The 20,283-nt window shown below is 41.9% G+C and overlaps 1 pseudogene; it reads right to left on the bottom strand.

The window, feature by feature from the left end:
* Positions 1-19,783: 19,783 nt before the first annotated feature.
* On the bottom strand, positions 19,784-19,902 carry LOC133378679 (5S ribosomal RNA; annotated as a pseudogene).
* Positions 19,903-20,283: the final 381 nt, after the last annotated feature.

The raw sequence follows: 20,283 nt of genomic DNA, 5'->3' as shown, positions 1-20,283 counted from the left end.
TTAGTAGAAAGAGCTAAGGGAGGGGGTGTCACTTCAGAAAAGTCCCTATGCACCTTAAAGCATTTCCTGTAGACTGGGACAGCAGAGATCCAGTGCACCTTCCTAGAGACACCTGTCCAGGTAGAAGCCAAATCACTGCAATGCGATGTCCCCTATTCTCATCTGTTCCAGATGTGGTCAGCACATAGGGTGGCTAACATGTGGCCCTCCAAATGCTATAAATTTCTATAGCTAGCTCTAGGAAGAACATAGGAAGCTGTTTGATACCATTGGAACATTTAGCTCAGTATTGGCTACACTGACTGACAGTGGCTGTCTGGGGTTTCAGCCAGGAGTCTCTCTCAGCCCTACCTGGAGGTGCTGGAGATTTCTATAGCAAGCTCTAGGAAGAACATAGGAAGCTGTCTTGTACCATTGGTACAACTAACTCAGTATTGGCTACACTGAGTGGCAGCAGTTTTCCAGGGTTTCAAAAAAGGACCTTCCTAGAGATGCTGGGGGTTCAGCCTGGACCTTCTACATGCAAAGCAGATGCTCTACCACTGAATTACTCCCGTTTCCTACATTCTTTACAAAACACCTAACATTTGAGATATGAATGAATAAACACTGAAGCTATGATAAACACAAGGAATTAGAAGAAAACAGAAAATAATGCCACAAATTTCATAATTATTTACCAAAGGAGACTCATCCCAAGAAAATCAGGTGACAATAGCTGAAGTGAGGCAGGTTTACCACAGTATTTCCCACCATTTAAGTTCAACAAGCAAACAAAATGCTTCCAAGAATATGGCCTAATTCTGACACTGCCAAAAAAAATTATTGTGAGTGGACAAAAGCAACCAGCATAGCAGAAAATATTTTGGCACCTAAATCACTAGAACTTTTGCTTAAGGACTTAGATAATGCACAGGTGGTGTTTTTTCCAGTTGGATCTGATGCCTCCAACAAGGGACACAGGAAACTCAGTTACAGAAAAAGTAAATGTGGGCCCGTCCATACAACTGTACAATCTACAATGTTACTGCTTTGCGTCCTCATTAATCACCGTCATCACCGTCGTCCATATGACATTGCAAGCTAGTATGGATTTTCACATTTACAAATCCGCATTAGAAATACCACTGAAAAACTGTTAAGTTTTCCTGTATTGATAATCAATCGCATTAATGTCCATGCGCTCAGATACAATGCCACAGACTTTCCTGCAATAGGCAGTCCATGGACATTCCTCCTTCATATGCCAAGCCCCTATCTCCTTCCCACCCAATAGCACATCCACAAAACTGCACATGCATGAGAATTTTAAAAATATATACATTTCTGTCTCTTCCAAAAAAGCGCACAAAGAACAAACAACTGTTATGGACCAATCACTGAAGAGGGATGGACTTAGAGGAGTGGCCAATGCTAAAACAATTTAGACAACAAAAAAGCCCACACACATGGATGCTTGATAATTGGGTTTTCACAATAATCTGACCACAAATAGGACATATATGGATCTTGAGGCCAGCAGCCGAATATGGATAACATGGATTTTGCAGTTAGGTATGGATGGGCCCTGTGTGTTACTTTTATGTGACAGAGGGAATTAAGCATGGCTTGCTTGATTTTTACAGTGAGACAAGAGGCAACACTTAACATCCAGGTATACTTTCAGTTTAGCTTCTCAGCCACGAAGGCAAAGTCTCTTTTGTCCTTTTTTGAGTTTGTAGAAATGGAATACAAAGATGTGCTTCAGCATGTACCAACACAGTGGCTGTCACTTCTGCCCATTATTGAATGCATGCTACAATGTTGGTCTGCACTGAGGGCATACTTTTCTTCAGAGGTAGAAGAAGAATATGTGAAGATTGTGTGGGCAGCTTTCAGCGAGGAAGAACACATTTCTCCCTCTTTGTTATGTTTATTTTTTGCACAATCTGATTGTAGAATCATAGAATAGTGGAACCAGAGCTTGGAAGTAACTCGTTAGAAATAACAAGTTACTTTTAATTAGTTACTTTTTTGCGTAACGAGTGGGTAACTTAGTTACATTTTACTTGTGACAGAACGAGTGGTAATTTTATTACTTTTCAACTGTAACTATAACTTTCCCGTGTTACATTTGGACGTTACTGGGGGGGGGAAACAGGAAGTCTGCTCCTGTGATTGGTGAGCAAAAGACATGTGCCTCACACTAGGCTTCTGCGCACTGTTGCTCTTCCCTCGTGCTCTGTGTTAGGAGGCACGAGGGAGGAAGTGGAGAGCCAGACCGAGCTGGAGGGCAAGGCAGAAGCAGAATGGAGGTGAAGAGCTGAGGTGAGTGACGATGGTGTGTGTGCGTGCGTGCCCCCACTGCTCGTTCTGCCGCCTTCCTTCCCGCCTGCCGCCTCCTCTCCCCTCCTGCTTGTCGGTGGCTCCTGTGATGTTCCTATATTAATGTATACATGGTAAGTGGAGTGAAAGAGGGGGAGTGAATGGGCAGTAGAATGCGAGATGATTGGCTGAGTGTTTAAAATGGCTGAACGTATAAAAGGAAGAGTGAGAGTGGAATCTGGGGGGGAGAAGAGAACTGAGTGGGTTGCTTGGTGGGGTTTAGAGAGTTGTTTGCCAGGAGGGAGGTGGAGTTTGGATTAGTATTGAGTAAAACCATATGCTTATGTGCCTTAAGAAGAAATCTTGTTAATCTTGTTAGCTTTGTTATCTGTAATAAATACTTAATTTGGTTTACCAAAGGCCTGATCCTTGGCTGGGGTTTCACAGACCAGAAGGGAGGGTAAGGTAATGACCAAGGCTGAAGGGGAACTGTAACAAATGGTGGCAGCGGTGAAGAGAATAACAATACCAGTATTCAGAGTCTCTGGGAATACTAGTATTGGGACGTTACTGGTGGTTGCCTAGCAGGGGGATCTGTTGAGATCTGTGCTAGAGCGGGGAGAGAAACCATAAGAGAGAGCGGTCCGGACTGGTGGAGTCCCTGGTGGTGCCTAGTGACAGGCAGTAACCACGAGCAGGTAGGAACCTGACAGGGAGAGCCAGGGAAGGACGCATCACATGTGGTGGCAGAGGTGGAATACGAACAACAGAGAATCCAGATACGAACCAAAGAGAATCCCAAAGACACGTGGTGACAAAGGAGACTACGTCACAGGTGTTGGCTGCAGCAGAGATACGAATACTAGAAAATCCCTAACAGTGGTGTGGCAAACAGAAATAACAAAACAAGATTACTTGTGAGAGTGACTGGCAAAGAGTGTGTGGCAAAGAGTGAGTGAACTCAAACACCATGGCTGAATACATAAAAATGAAAAGAGAGGAGCTGGTGGAGAAGTGCATAACATTCAATTTACCTCACGAGGGTAAAGGGGTAGATAAAGTGAGGGTAGCACTTATAGGATTTGCTACTGCCCAGCAAAAACAACCGGTCAGGGAAGAGACCCCAGAAGGATATTTAAGCAATCCCGCTTATATAGAGTACTTGAGAGAGAAGTTGAAGATGGAAACTGAGAGATTGAGGATGGAAGGTGCAGAGAAGGAAAAACAGAGAGAGTTGGAAGCTGAGAGATTGAGGATGGAGGCTGAGGAAAAAGACAAGCAGAGGGAGTTGGAAACTGAGAGATTGAGGATGGAAACTGAGACATGTGATGCGTCCTTCCCTGGCTCTCCCTGTCAGGTTCCTACCTGCTCGTGGCTACTGCCTGTCACTAGGCACCACCAGGGACTCCACCAGTCCGGACTGCTCTCTCTTATGGTTTCTCTCCCCGCTCTAGCACAGATCTCAACAGATCCCCCTGCTAGGCAACCACCAGTAACGTCCCAATACTAGTATTCCCAGAGACTCTGAATACTGGTATTGTTATTCTCTTCACCGCTGCCACCATTTGTTACAGTTCCCCTTCAGCCTTGGTCATTACCTTACCCTCCCTTCTGGTCTGTGAAACCCCAGCCAAGGATCAGGCCTTTGGTAAACCAAATTAAGTATTTATTACAGATAACAAAGCTAACAAGATTAACAAGATTTCTTCTTAAGGCACATAAGCATATGGTTTTACTCAATACTAATCCGAACTCCACCTCCCTCCTGGCAAACAACTCTCTAAACCCCACCAAGCAACCCACTCAGTTCTCTTCTCCCCCCCAGATTCCACTCTCACTCTTCCTTTTATACGTTCAGCCATTTTAAACACTCAGCCAATCATCTCGCATTCTACTGCCCATTCACTCCCCCTCTTTCACTCCACTTACCATGTATACATTAATATAGGAACATCACAGCTCCCCCCCTGCTGCTGCTTCCCACACTCAACCTTTCTAAGGGAACATTTTCAGGCAAGCACCACGTGGATAGATCTCAGTAGTTGAATCTTGAACAAAACGCACGTTCTTGTCAATTGCAAAGTGAAACTGATGAAAATGTAAGATCGCCTCTCCTGGAGGTCTCCCCGGGCTCACTCCTGGGTGGCGCGGCTAACAGGAAAGGGGGAGGCGAGAAGCTGTGTTTTCGTCTCTCCTGCAAGAAACACACAGCTGATGGGATTATTTCTGGGGCGAGAGAGGTGCAAGGGGTCAGCTTTGAGGTGGGGGCTGATCAAGATAAGTGGCTTAGGAAACGGGCACAGGCTCCCCTTCTAGGAGTAAGCTGATGAGGACGGGAGGCAGCTTCTGGATGCAGGAATTGGTGGGAGTCCCCCTTGTGCACACAGTCCATGAGTTGCCTGCCTATAGGGTGGTATTCAACAAAATCCTTGGGCCAGCAGAACAACTCCAACTAGTGCAAGGGGATTTCCCCCTCCTCTCCCCCACATGTGGTTCATAACAACCCCAGATCGGCTCTGGAGGGTGGGGGAAATCTCAGAACAAATTTAGGGAGTGCATGGGAGAGAAGGAGTAAACGTTCTGTTGTGCAAGAAAAAGTCCTTGCACTGACAAAATGCTTGTGATAGTGCTACATTGAGTACAGCCCATAGTATAGTTTTCAAAGAATATTAGCAGCTTTAGCTTTTTAAGTAGAGATAAATGCCCTGCCACTAGCAGAAATAACCATTAAAAGGTTTTGATCAGTGGATAAAAGTAATCACTCATCAGTTTTTGTGATGGAATTTTAGAGTTCAAAGATCAAAACTCAATTATAGTCCATTTGCTTATATTCACTCTTATACATTCCACCAAAACTAATAAACTATGAGGTTTCTTGGCTGGAAGAAGGGAAATATTGGTGCAAGAAATTAATGCTGAGTAAAATTTACTGAGATATTTGTGTATTATCAACACATACACACGCACACACGCACACACATACAATCTGCATTTGAAGAGAAAAGGCTGAGTAGCTGCTGCATGAGCCAAGAAAAATGCTGCCTTTTTAGAGAACTGATGGCTTTGCTGAATTTCAGAAATATGTTTGAAATCAGAGAGGTCTGTTTATTGGGAGGTTATAAAAAATAGATAGGAGAAGACATGACTTAGACAATTTCAAGTCTCTCCCTCTAACAGCTGTCCTTTGCTATGACCCTGACCTTTAGTTTCATCATGCCAAAAGTCCCTTAAATATTTGTTCAGATATTTTGGGAATAGACAGGTAACAGCTATGATGTCTGCTCTGATTAGTTTCCAAGCTGAAGAATATGATATTAAGGAAAATATATTATAAGAATTCCTAGGGACTCATTATTCCAGAAATAGTAAAGCATTCATATGTAAAGTGCATGTTGAGATGTAACATTATAAAAAAATACTTTTTACTAACCAAACAATTTGGTGCCAGAATAACAGGAAACAAATATTACATTTTTAAGCCATCCCTACATCTTTATTTTCTAGTGGCCTGTATAATTAGCTTTGAGTGCTATAGTCAGGTCTGTGGCTTCCTTTGGAATCAATCCATCTCTTGTTTGGCCTTCCTCTTTTTCTACTCCCTTCTGTTTTTCCCAGTATTATTGTCTTCTCTAGTGAATCATGTCTTCTCATGATGTGTCCAAAGTATGATATATAGAGATCGGGAATACCATGGTCTGAATGATCCTGACTTTAGTGTTCAGTGATACATCTTTGCATTTGAGGACCTTTTCTAGTTCTCTCATAGCTGCCCTCCCCAGTCCTAGCCTTCTTCTAATTTCTTGACTATTGTCTCCATTTTGGTTAATGACTGTGCCAAGGTATTGATAATCCTTGACAAGTTCAATGTCCTCATTGTCAGCTTTAAAGTTACATAAATCTTTTGTTGTCATTATTTTAGTCTTTTTGACGTTCAGCTGTAGTCCTGCTTTTGTGCTTTCCTCTTCAACTTTCATTATCATCATGATCTGTGGGTGGGTAGGAGGCAACAAGGGAGGAGGTGGAGAGTGAGACAGGGTGGAGTGGAGAAAACAATTGTTTTAAAAAATGGAGTGGAGGGGAAAAGGAGCCAGAGGTCAAGAACATGGATAAAGGAGGAGAAGGAGGCAGAAGCAGAATGGAGATAAAGAATTGTGGAGGTGAAAGATGACAACATGTCTGTGTGTGTGTTTGCACTTGGCACATAAAGTGGCCTCCACCACCCTCTCTGGTTACTGTGCTGCATTTGCAGTATTTTAACTTTTTTGCATCTCAGGGGAAAATGTTTGCTTGGGTGAGTGTCCCTTAGTTGGTGGCAGGGCAGGGTCCAGGAGGTGGTTAAGTGAGAGAGATTATGCTTGCTGGCTGAGTGGGGGGGTTGCACTTGATTTTACATGCAAAGATCTGAGTAGTGGCCTCTGCCTCCCTCCCTTACCAGTGGAGAGACCACCATTGCTATAAAAAGAATTATTCTACTCCGTCTGTATGTGTATTTTTAATGTTGTTTTAGGCTATTTAGATGTGCAGCAGCCAAGGCCAGCACCTTGTAGACTTTTTTTAAAAAAGTAACTGAAATGTAACTGTAGTGATTACTTTTGAGAAAAAGCAAAGTAATCAGTTACTTTCAGAGCAATTGTAATTGTAACGGTAATTATTACTTTTTTGGGCCATGTAACTGTAACTGTAACTGATTACTTTTTAAAAGTAATCTTCCAAGCTCTGAGTAGAACTGAAAGGGGCATGTAGGGCCATCAAGTCCAACCCCCTGCTCAATGCAAGAATCCAAATTTAAGGCATACCTGACAGTAGCTGTCCAGCTGCCTCTTGAAAGCCTCCAGTGTTGGAGAGCCCATCACCTCCCTAGGTAACTGGTTCCATGGTCATACCACTCTAACAGTTAGGACGTTTTTCTTGATGTTCAATCAAAATCTGGCTTTCTGTAACTTGAGCCCATTATTCCATGTCCTCTGGGTCAATTGAGAAGAGATCTTGGCCCTCCTCTGTGTGACAGTCTTTCAAGTACTTGAAGAGTGCTATCATATCTCCCCTCAGTCTTCTCTTCTCCAGGCTAAACATGCCTAGTTCTTTCAGTCTGTCCTCATAGGGCTTTGTTTCCAGTCCCCTTATCATCTTTGTTGCCTTCCTCTGAACCTGTTCCAGTTTAGATAGTTTGGTAGACAGTGCTGGGAAGGAGTCAGTGGTCGTGGTGCACGTTGGCACCAACGACATGGGGAAATGCAGCCGTGAGGTCCTGGAAGCAAAATTTAGGTTGCTAGGTAGGATGCTGAAAGCCAGGACCTCCAAGGTGGCTTTCTCTGAAATGCTACCGGTTCCACGCGCAGGACCAGCCAGACAGGCCCAGCTTCGCAGTCTCAATGCGTGGATGAGACGATGGTGTCAGGTGGAAGGGTTTGGATTTGTTAGGCACTGGGGAACATTTTGGGACAAGCCGGGCCTGTACAAAAGGGACGGGCTCCACTTGAACCAGAATGGAACCAGACTGCTGGCACTTAAAATTAAAAAGGTGGCAGAGCAGCTTTTAAATTGATTGAGGGGGAAAATCCGACAGGAGCTGAGAAAGGTCCGGTTCGGAATAAACCTCCCCCCTGGGATAAAAACCAAAGAAATGATGAAATTTTAAAAGGGGTAGGCCTAGAAGTAGGCATTGTGAGAGCAGGGGCACAGGATATAAATTCAGAAGAGCAAAATTACCACAGGCCTAACCACAAGTCCCAAAGACACTTGAAGAGAGACACTGCTTACAAGTGCCTGTACGCTAATGCTAGGAGCCTGCGAACCAAGATAGGAGAACTGGAGTGCTTGGTCTTAGAGGAGAGCATTGATATAGTGAGCATAACGGAGACCTGGTGGAATGGAGAAAACCAGTGGGATACGGTTATCCCTGGATATAAACTATATCGGAAGGACAGGGAAGGACGTATTGGTGGCGGAGTCGCTCTATACGTGAAAGAAGGCATTGAATCCAGCAAGCTCAAAACCCCAAAAGAGGCAGACTCCTCCACAGAATCGTTGTGGGTGGTGATACCATGCCCCAGGAGGGACTTAATACTGGGAACGATCTATCGTCCCCCTGATCAAAATGCTCAGGGAGACCTTGAGATGAGATATGAAATTGAGGAAGCATCCAAACTAGGAAATGTGGTAGTAATGGGTAACTTCAACTACCCGGACATAGACTGGCTGCATATGTGTTCCAGTCATGACAAAGAAGCAAAGTTTCTAGATATTCTAAATGACTATTCCCTAGACCAGTTGGTCATGGAACCGACCAGAGGGATGGCAACCCTGGACTTAATCCTCAGTGGGGACCGGGACCTGGTGCGAGATGTAAGTGTTGTTGAACCGATTGGGAGCAGTGACCACAGTGCTATTAAATTAAACATACATGTAACTGGCCAATTGCCAAGAAAATCCAACACGGTCACATTTGACTTCAAGAGAGGAAACTTCACAAAAATGAGGGGATTGGTAAAAAGAAAACTGAAAAACAAAGTCCAGAGGGTCACATCACTCGAAAATGCTTGGAAGTTGTTTAAAAACACTATATTAGAAGCTCAACTGGAGTGCATACCGCAGATCAGAAAAGGTACCACCAGGGCCAAGAAGATGCCAGCATGGTTAACGAGCAAAGTCAAGGAAGCTCTCAGAGGCAAAAAGTCTTCCTTCAAAAAATGGAAGTCTTGTCCAAATGAAGAAAATAAAAAAGAACACAAACTCTGGCAAAAGAAATGCAAGAAGACAATAAGGGATGCTAAAAAAGAATTTGAGGAGCACATTGCTAAGAACATAAAAACCAACAACAAAAAATTCTATAAATACATTCAAAGCAGGAGACCATCTAGGGAGACAATTGGACCCTTGGATGATAAGGGAGTCAAAGGTGTACTAAAGAATGATAAGGAGATTGCAGAGAAGCTAAATGAATTCTTTGCATCTGTCTTCACAGTGGAAGATATAGGGCAGATCCCTGAACCTGAACTAACATTTGCAGGAAGGGATTCTGAGGAACTGAGACAAATAGTGGTAACGAGAGAGGAAGTTCTAAGCTTAATGGACAATATAAAAACTGACAAATCACCGGGCCTGGATGGCATCCACCCGAGAGTTCTCAAAGAACTCAAAGGTGAAATTGCTGATCTGCTAACTAAAATATGTAACTTGTCCCTCAGGTCCTCCTCCGTGCCTGAGGACTGGAAAGTGGCAAATGTAACGCCAATCTTCAAAAAGGGATCCAGAGGGGATCCCAGAAATTACAGGCCAGTTAGCTTAACTTCTGTCCCTGGAAAACTGGTAGAAAGTATTATTAAAGCTAGATTAACTAAGCACATAGAAGAACAAGCCTTGCTGAAGCACAGCCAGCATGGCTTCTGCAAAGGAAAGTCCTGTCTCAGTAACCTATTAGAATTCTTTGAGAGTGTCAACAAGCATATAGATAGAGGTGATCCAGTGGACATAGTGTACTTAGACTTTCAAAAAGCGTTTGACAAGGTACCTCACCAAAGGTTTCTGAGGAAGCTTAGCAGTCATGGAATAAGAGGAGAGGTCCTCTTGTGGATAAGAAATTGGTTAAGAAGCAGAAAGCTAAGAGTAGGAATAAACGGACAGTTCTCTCAATGGAGGGCTGTAGAAAGTGGAGTCCCTCAAGGATCGGTATTGGGACCTGTACTTTTCAACTTGTTCATTAATGAGCTAGAATTAGGAGTGAGCAGTGAAGTGGCCAAGTTTGCTGATGACACTAAATTGTTCAGGGTTGTTAAAACAAAAAGGGATTGCGAAGAGCTCCAAAAAGACCTCTCCAAACTGAGTGAATGGGCAGAAAAATGGCAAATGCAATTCAATATAAACAAGTGTAAAATTATGCATATTGGAGCAAACAATCTTAATTTCACATATACACTCATGGGATCTGAACTGGCGGTGACCGACCAGGAGAGAGACCTCGGGGTTGTAGTGGACAGCACGATGAAAATGTCGACCCAGTGTGCGGCAGCTGTGAAAAAGGCAAATTCCATGCTAGCGATAATTAGGAAAGGTATTGGAAATAAAACAGCCGATATCATAATGCCGTTGTATAAATCTATGGTGCGGCCGCATTTGGAATACTGTGTACAGTTCTGGTCGCCTCATCTCAAAAAGGATATTATAGAGTTGGAAAAGGTTCAGAAGAGGGCAACCAGAATGATCAAGGGGATGGAGCGACTCCCTTACGAGGAAAGGTTGCAGCATTTGGGGCTTTTTAGTTTAGAAAAAAGGCGGGTCAGAGGAGACATGATAGAAGTGTATAAAATTATGCATGGCATTGAGAAAGTGGATAGAGAAAAGTTCTTCTCCCTCTCTCATAATACTAGAACTCGTGGACATTCAAAGAAGCTGAATGTTGGAAGATTCAGGACAGACAAAAGAAAGTACTTCTTTACTCAGCGCATAGTTAAACTATGGAATTTGCTCCCACAAGATGCAGTAATGGCCACCAGCTTGGACGGCTTTAAAAGAAGATTAGACAAATTCATGGAGGACAGGGCTATCAATGGCTACTAGCCGTGATGGCTGTGATCTCCCACCCTAGTCAGAGGCAGCATGCTTCTGAAAACCAGTTGCCGGAAGCCTCAGGAGGGGAGAGTGTTCTTGCACTCGGGTCCTGCTTGTGAGCTTCCCCCAGGCACCTGGTTGGCCACTGTGAGAACAGGATGCTGGACTGGATGGGCCACTGGCCTGATCCAGCAGGCTCTTCTTATGTTCTTATGTTCTTATGTCTGCACCCTTCTTAAAGTGTGGTGTCCAAAATTGAATGCACTACTCAAGCTGAGGCCAAAGCAGTGCTGAATAGAGGGGAACTAGTACTTCACACGATTTGGAAACTATACTTCTGTTAATGCAGCCTAATATAGCATTTGCCTTTTTTGCAGCCACATTGCACTGTTGGTTCATATTCTGCTTGTGATCAATGACAATTCCAAGATCCTTCTCACACATAGTATTGCTGAGCCAAGTATCTCCCATCTTGCAATTGTGCATTTGGTTTATTTTTCCTAGGTGAAGAACTTTACACTTATCCCTACTAAATATCATTCTGTTTTTTTCAGCCCAATGCTCCAGTTTATCAAGATTACTTTGAATTTTGTCCTCCAGGGTATTAGCTATCCCTCCCAATTTTGTATCATGTGCAAATTCTCTGCACCTCCTCATCCAAGTCATTAATAAAAATATTGAAGAGAAGTGAGCCCAGGAACAAGCCCTGTGGTACCTCGCTCATTAATTCCCCCATTTGAGAAAGAATCATTGATAAGCACTCTCTGAGTACAATTCTGTAGCCAACTGGAACCAGAATATCATGTAGCACTTTGTCAAGCTTTGCTGAAGCTGAGATATGTTATGTCCACACCATTATCACAGTCTACCTGATCAAAAATGAGATAAGATGAGTCTGGCAGAATTTGTTGGCTTCTAGTAATCACTGCATTGTTTTCAAGGTGCTTACAGATTGACCGCTTTATAATCTGCTCCAGAATTTTCCCAAGGATAGATGCCAGGCTGACTGGTCTGTAGTTCCCAGGTTCTTCCTTTTTGCCCTTTTTGAAGATAGGGACAGTCCTCCAGTCATCCAATACTTCACCCATCCTCCATGATTTTGCAAAGATAATAGACAGTGGTTCCAAGAATTCTTCCGCCAGTTTCTTTAATTCTCTAGGATCCAGTTCATTGGGCCCTGCAGATTTGAACTTGTTCAACATGATTAGGAATTCCTTGACCATTTGTCTATCAATCTCAAGCTGCAATCCTTCCCCCTCAACTTCACTTTTCCCAGAAGGACCCTCTTTTGGGAGAAGACTGAGCCAAAGTAAGAAATGAGCATTTCTGCCTTGTCTTTGTCATCTGTTTTAATTTTGCCATCCTCATTGAGTAGCTGACCCACCATTTCTTTTCTCTGTCTTTTACTATGGATGTACCTGCAGAAAGCTTTTTTGTTGCTTTTGGCATCTCTTGCTAACCTCAACTCATTATCAGCTTTAGCCTTGCCATGGAACCTTACTTATCATTACTCTGAGATTATTAAAATCAGCTTTCCTGATGTCCAGGGTACGTGCATGGCTACTCTCAGCTTTTGCTTCCTTTAAAATACAGAATTCAACTATTACATGGTTGCTTTCCCCAAAAGTTCCTGTAACTGCCACTTCATCCACTAAGTCATCTCTGTTGGTTAAAATCAAGCCAAGGATAGCTGATCCTCTAGTTGCTTCCTCCACTTCCTGTAGGAGAAGGTTATTTCCAACACAAGTCAGGAATTTTTTGAAGGGGCTGTTTTTGGCAGAATTTATCTCCCAACAGATATTGGGGTAATTGAAGTCTCCCATTACTACTACATTATGCCTCCTTGAAACATTGGCAATTTGCTTTTCAAAAGTTTCATCCTCATCTTCTCCTTGATTGGATGGTCCATAGTAGACTCCAACCACCAAGTTCCTTTTATTCCTTGCCCCATTTATTTTAATCCCGATACTCTCAGTGTAGCTAGCAAGCTCATCCTCCTGTATTTCTGTGCAGAAATATATATATATATATATATATATATATATATAACATATAGCATGACTCCCTTTCTATTCCTTCTGTTCTTTTTGAACAAGATATATCCTTTAATTGCTGTATTCATCATGGCAGTCATCCCACCAAGTTTCAGTTATACTTATCATGCTGTATTTACCCTTCTATATTAAGAGTTCAAGTTTGTCCTGTTTGTTTCCCATACTCTGGGCATTAGTATACAGACATCGAAGACCATGTGATTTAGGGCCTGACTTCCTTCTTACATGTTTATGAAGACTTTTACTGGGCCCCATTAGAGCTGTTCTCTCAGTTCCTGTTTCTGTGCACAAGCCTTCATCAATTGTTACCACCAAGTTTACATCTCCCTCCTCCTTAGTATTCAATTTAAAACTCTCTCGATGAAGTTCTCCATGCTGTGGCCAAACACAGTCTTCTCAGTCTTGTGAGCTGCAACCCATCACTTGCCAGCAGTCCATCTTTCAGCTTCAACATGCTGCTCTTCTGTACTTATCTTTGTTGTTGTTCCAGCATTTTATTTAAGAACTCTTCATCTTCTCTTATACTCTTCAGTGTAGCCACCCAGCATTCCAGGCCTCTCCCTATTTTTTCCAACAGCATCACCGTGCAACAGCATGCACTTTCTCAGGCAAGAAAACAAACAATGCATGCACCTTGCAGGTCACCACCACTGGAGTGACCTTCCCATCTATAGTCTCTACAACCTTTTATTTTTTTCTTTCTACTTGTATTAGAATGGCATGTGCTTTGTCCTGCCCTACCTTCAGGGTAAATACTGGTATGTGGTGTGCACTACAAACAATTTTGTCGTTGTTGTTGTTAGAGACATCCCCCTTGACTTCCCACACTGAACTCTACTGCCAAACTCCTGTTTGTTCGCTCTCTGACAGCTGGCTCACTTGTATACCCTGTGGACCAGCTGAGACAGCTCTCTCTGTTCTGCTCAGTTAGGAATCAGGAAATGGAATGAAACTCCCAGCACACTTAGCTGTTGCTAATTACACTCAGCAGTTATCAGGCCACACCCCTTCACCTTTCAGGCCACACTCCTTCCAATCAAGCTGTTAGAGAGCCCTTCAGAGCACACAGCTTCAGAGTTCTTCAGAGAACATGGTGACTCAGAATGCACAGCTTCCTGGGGTTGCTCCAGGTCACTCATTTCTTTGCCTTTGTCTCCTCCTGCCTATACTCTGCTGCCAAACTCCTGTTAGCTCTCCCTGTTTGTTTGTTCTGCTTGCACTCTCTCTGAGAAAAGGCTTACTTATATATCCTCTGGACCAGCTGAGACTTCTTAAAGAAGAACCTGGCTATGCTAAAAGCAGAAAGAGGCCAGCTTAAATATAAATTTAAAAAGCAGGAAGCTGAGGACAAGCCAACCCAGCTTTAAGGTAAAAACATCACATTATATTTCAAGTATTTTAGATGCTACCTAGCTGCAAAGAGGTAGGATAGAACAAGCTTAAGAGGGTGACAGAAATGGCATCTACTAACTAGTGGTTGTCTTTGGAGATTCTCCCTGAGGCTTACTGGGTTGTTGTTGTTTGAAAAAAATCTTTGTTTTAAAGGTTTTTTATTTTTTACAGAATGACAATAAAATGACATGCAGAAAGGAAACAGGGTACACTGAGAGAGAAAATACCAAAAATACCAAAAATAACATAAAATAAATAAAAAGGAGTATACTCTCTGGCCTCTAAAGGTCTGGTTTTCCAAGTTGGGCTTAAACAGTAAACGCGAATTACAGAGATGAATTTGGGTCTGTGAATTCAGACAGGTAAAGCAACATGTAGAAATTTGATCTCAGTTTGAAAAAAATCTCCAGGAATTTCCTCAGCCAGAGTTGGCAACTCTATCTGCAAATGATGTTAGGCCTGTTGCTGTTTGGTTGAAGCCATCAGTTGAAGTTATAATCATCAGTTTGCAAGTATATATATGTGAACCAGTTCACATTACATTGGCCTAGTTCAAAAATAACAGGAAACCAGGATTTGTGGTGTGTGGTAAGTACTGAATTGCAAAATTCAGTAAAGTGTGAATTTCAAAGGATTGCGTGTTTTGGTTTGTGTATTGTTTCAGAAAGTGCTGTATTTCTCTAATTAACCTGGCCCTCATTAATAAGGGAAATTATTGAGGGTAAAGGGCTGAAGTCTGGTTGCTTCCTATTAAAAAAACATAGAATCGTGGAGTTGGAAGGGGCCTATAAGGCCATTGAGTCCAACCCCCTCCAATACACCAATGCACTCTGATCCAGTGGCTCTAGTATGCATTTCAGACCTGCACACATCCCCATGGCATGCTCAGAACATTCTACAACAGAGAGGAAAACAGGGATATTATGCAAGTGCAAAACTCCATGGCACATTCTGATTTTTGAATTGTGTACATGTTTGAGTGATGCAAGAAACTTTCTTGAGTTGGAGGAACAGGCAGATATCAGTAAGACTTCATTCTGTGGGTCCATTAGTTTTCAATATCAACATTGCATGCATTCCTCATGGGAGTTTTGTGAGCAAGCTCTATAATTTACAAAGTCATTTGAACTCCTTAAATACAATACAATGTGAAAACAACATGTAAAGGGTGGAATCATTTTACTTTTTTACATGTTTAAAGAAGTCTATCAAGAACACTTGCACCTGAGGAAGTATAACACAGTTATAGTTTCTAAACCTATAACTTGGGAATAGGATCATTGAAGACAACACGACTCCTCTGAAGCAAAGGGCTTAAGCAATGCACCTAAGGCAGCTTTACACAATCATTTTGAACAGAATAACTATATAAGTGGCATACGGCACCCACACAATCCTAAAAGCAAATAATAAATGTTTTATTTTCTATGTTTAAAAAAATGGAGAAGGGGAGAAAACCTCCACCAATCCATAAACAGAACTAAGGAAATACCAAATCCATTAAAGGCATTCTAGTAGAAATTCACAGCATGGCTTTTATTTAGCTGTTCCTGGCAAAATAGCTTTCAAATCATATAGCAGCCTAAATTATAGATGGGAAAACTTAAAATATTGACCTTGTTGAAGTTTATTTTGTTTAACAAGTTTATCTCAAAATGTCTATGAAAGCAAAATAACACAAGTCTATTTTTTTTATTCCGGATACCAAAATGCGGGGCACAATTTGAGATAGGTAAGAGAAAAAGCTCAGCCTCCTATCAAAACAGAGTCCATTTGTAAAGCAGATGGTCAAGAATCATACAATGCAGGAGGAACTGAAAATCCACCATGGTCAAAGGGAGGAGGTGGATACAGGATCAGGAGCAACAACAGGTGTAGTACATGGGCAAAGAGCAAGAACCAAGAATTCAAACAGCACCATGAAATCTTTACTTCACCTTACAGGAGCAGAAATAAATAACAAGACAATGCATGAAGCAAGATGCAAAATGCACAATCAAAGTCTAAATGGCTAAAAATAAGAATGTGATGTAAACCAAACATAGTAGCACAGCCACACAAAAGCCATCTCAGAAACTCACTTCAGGAAATGACAGTCTTTTTGTTCTGCTTGGTTGGTTTTTATTTGGTTTATTTTTTAAAAAAATTATCCCACCCTTTCCCCCTCCTCAGTAAAGAATGGGTGGGCACCTCCTCTCCCTCCCATCATGGAGACCTTTACCACAGGTGAGGCAAAGAGCAGGGACAGGACTTTGTCAGAATAACCCCTATCCTATGCTTGCCAGAATGAAAAAGCTGTGGTGGTGAGCAAAAATAGGAGTGGGTGAGATTTGAGGAGTGGGTGAGGGAATAGGTAAAGTTGCTGAGTGAGACAACAAGAGGTAAAGTCAGGTACGAGGTAGAAGCTGGAATTAGGAGTGGATCAATCTGTCAATTTTGGTTTATCTCAGTTTCTCATTTTTGTAATCTTAAAATCAGTTTACCCCATTTCTGCATCCATTTGGGATTGTTTTTGTCTGCATGAAACGTCACATGCAGTTTTACTTAACATATGTATTGTTGCCAGGAATTTTCTCTAATATAATGCATATTTGTATGTTATTTTCACTAATATGCACATTTTGTGTGTGCAGTTTCCCCTAATAGGCACATTTCTGTATGCCTTTGTTGTTAAACCGCATCATCAACTATAGATAAATTTAGAAGAAGAGCTGCATTTGGTTTCACAAACTGATTCAAGAAGTATGAATAGGTAGGTTTGCACTTAAATGCAAATCAAATTAATTTCTCCCCTATCCCTAGCAGGAATAGAGTCCTGGATGGGGAAAGACGGGCTCCCTTTCGCCACCCACAAAAAAACTCACTGACCCTACTCATGGAATTTCATGAGTAATAATGTCTCGTTCATAGAAAGAAGCTAGCATAATTTAGAGAAAAAAGCTTTTTTTAACAAAAATATTACTGATTAAAAATCATTTTCCCAATAGTAGGTTTTCAAAGCACTGGTTTGTCTGTTTCCTTTCATGCAGCCACTAGACATTCTGCTGTTGTCGTTTTCAGATGCCCTCCACTCTGCTTTCAATCTTCTTCATATTTCTCTGACTAAAAGGGAAAACAAAACTGGTTATTGAGACAGTAACATATATTTGCGTTCTTAAGCGGGCAGCAGCAGAGCCAGAAGATAATAGATACCTCATTTATTCAGGCTTTCAATAAACATATTTAATTCCCAGTGACAGCTGTATTCACCACATTAGCATTGCAAATCATCTCTGTTTTGTAATGGCCTTGTATTGAACATGATTCAATTATGTGTGATCCGTAGCAAGGCAGCATACGGCCTTAGTATCTATAGCTAGATTTCTGTAAGCTGCTGCTCTTTACGCTGCTTGCATTTAAGCTGTCTGTTTACAACAGTGATTTCCTTGAACTACACTGAACTCTCTGCACTTTCCAGCTAAATAAAGGAAAATTAATATAATTTGTAAAGCAATTATATGTGTAGACATCGCATGCCTGACATTCTTTGCATATGCATTCAGCCAGAAAACACTTGTTAAACCAATTGCCTGTTTCTAGACTAAAAACATTCACAATATGAAGCCACTGAAGGGCTTTCCAGGCGATTAAAAAAACAGATTTTATTCTCATATTAGCCCTGATCTAGAGCCATTTGCTGAAGTGGACTATCTCATGTGCACTGTTTAAAGAAAACAACAAGAAAAATGGTTGTGATCAGTCTCTGTCCCTAGGAGTTTACATTGTTAAAGTGCACTTCACATATAATATCTCAGTAACCTTTACAACAACTCTCTGGATTATTATCCCCATGCGCAGGACAGAAGGCAGGAAGGTCAACAATAGGTGGAGCCAACAAATTCTAGTTTTGTCCCCATCATCTTCCCTGTTGAGTTCTACAAGGCCAACCTGTGCCACCCCCTGGACTTGTTGAAAGCAAGAAGGCAGGCAGATGGGAACTGGCTGAGGGTAGACTGTGGATAGTCAGCAGTGCCCCATTTGCCCTCAGGGAGCAGCCTCCACTGCCCATATGGCTGTATTGAAGCTAAGACTGAAAGCAAATGGTTTGCCGAAGCCTTAGGCTACCAAATGAATTAATAGCAGAAGGGAAATTTGGACCAGGGACTTCCTAGGTCCCAATTTATACTCTTAGCCCTCATGCTGCACTATGAAAACTCTCTGAATAGATGAATGCTTCAGCTCTGGAAAGAGGAAATAAATGACCCGCAAGTAACTAAACAATGTAAATAAAAAGAGATGTAAAAAAATTAAGTGATTCATGAAATGGTGGGTGAATGCTGCAGCTTTTCTGATATTTCTTTTATTCATTCCTTTCCAATCCATAGTGGAGAGCCATAATGGGAATGCTCTTAATTAATATAAAAAAATTAAAGCAAAGTTTGAAAAACTTTTTTAAAACGAGGTTAGTACTCCTTAAGAATATACTTGTAAAACTGAAGTTGAGAAGCAGCTACTCAGAAGAAAGTGATCTCTGCACACTGTTGCAGACCCAATCTGGTGCACAGGGGATGTACCTGACAGAACATTTCCAATAAATCTTAAAGTTTGTGGTGGCTATAGAGATAGAAACAGTCTGTTAGATATGCTAGACCCATGCAATTCAGGATCTTATGTCTTGTAATTATAGGTCACATAGCATAAAACACCTTGAATTTGGAAGGTAATTTTGAGCCAGTGCAGACTCTAGACAATGCAATGTGTTCCTGATTACTTATCCCTTTCATCAGGTGGGCTGGAACATTTTGCACTAGCTCAGTGGCTCTTAATCTGTGGTCCATGGACTTGCCATCAAGGGTAGCCCTACATAAAGTATGTTATGGTAGTCCAGGGGTGTAGCAACAGGGAGGGCAAATGAGCAAAAGTGAATTGATGAATTTACAAAGCAAAACAGATGGAAAACAAAAGCAGACAAGCTGTTTTAAAACATGGTTTTTCTATTGCATTTCTAGCAGTTCAATCCATGGTGTGGATTCTTAACCACGGTTAGCATAAACCATCACTTCATATTTTGTTCAAAGTAGACCATAAAACAGCAATGAGGCATCTGCCCCTACCACTTCGTACTCCAGAGCTTTCAATTTTGGAACTGTATAGCTGTCTGCAAGGGAGCGTTTTTTTCCATCTAGGGCTAAATGAGATCCCTGCCTGCCTTGTGGCTGAAACTATAAGAGAAGCTGCTGCCTCGGTTTGTGCTGCTGAACTGTGTAAGGAGGCCCCTTCCCAGAATGGCTCAGCAGCCATTTATGACACTTTATTTTTGAATTATGTTGTGTTTGTGTTTAACTGTATTCATTGTTTACTTAACTATTTGTTTTTCCTTTGTTGTCATATGTTATATGCCTTCAAGTTGATTACGACTTATGGTAAACCTATGAATCTTTTTGATATATTCATAGGGTTTTCATGGTAAGAGATATTCAGAGGTGGTTTACCATTGCCTTTCTCTAGGTCTATGGCACCCAATATTTCCAGGAGGTCTCCCATCCAAGTACTAACCAGGCCCGACCCTGCTTAGCTTCTGAGATCAGATGAGATCAGGCGTGTTCAGGGTAGTATGGCTGTAGGCTGTTTCTGCATTATTGATATGCTATTGTGGTTTTTTTTATCATTTTGATGGAAAAAATCACTTTTCTAAATTGTGAGCTGCTTTGAGCTCAGTTTTGTGGTTTAAAAAGTGTTGTTATGTGCCTCCAAGTCAACTACGACTTATGGCGACCCTATGAATCAGTGACCTCCAAGAGCATCTGTCATGAACCACCCTGTTTAAATCAAATCAAAGTCACAATCATCACTGACAACTCCAGTACAGCTCTTATTATATTTTATGGGGAGGGAACCTTGCAGGTATTCAGGGTTTATTCATATGCCATAGGAGGAATCTTGGGGGGGGGGAGATAAGTTCCCATGTAGGGGGGCTCAATGCAGAAGACGACAGTGCTCCTGTACC

This window comes from Rhineura floridana, chromosome 2, assembly GCF_030035675.1.
Source record: "Rhineura floridana isolate rRhiFlo1 chromosome 2, rRhiFlo1.hap2, whole genome shotgun sequence".
NCBI classification, from domain to species: domain Eukaryota; kingdom Metazoa; phylum Chordata; class Lepidosauria; order Squamata; family Rhineuridae; genus Rhineura; species Rhineura floridana.
The sequence above is the reverse complement of the archived record's forward strand: the minus strand, read 5'-3'. Positions and strand labels throughout refer to the sequence as shown.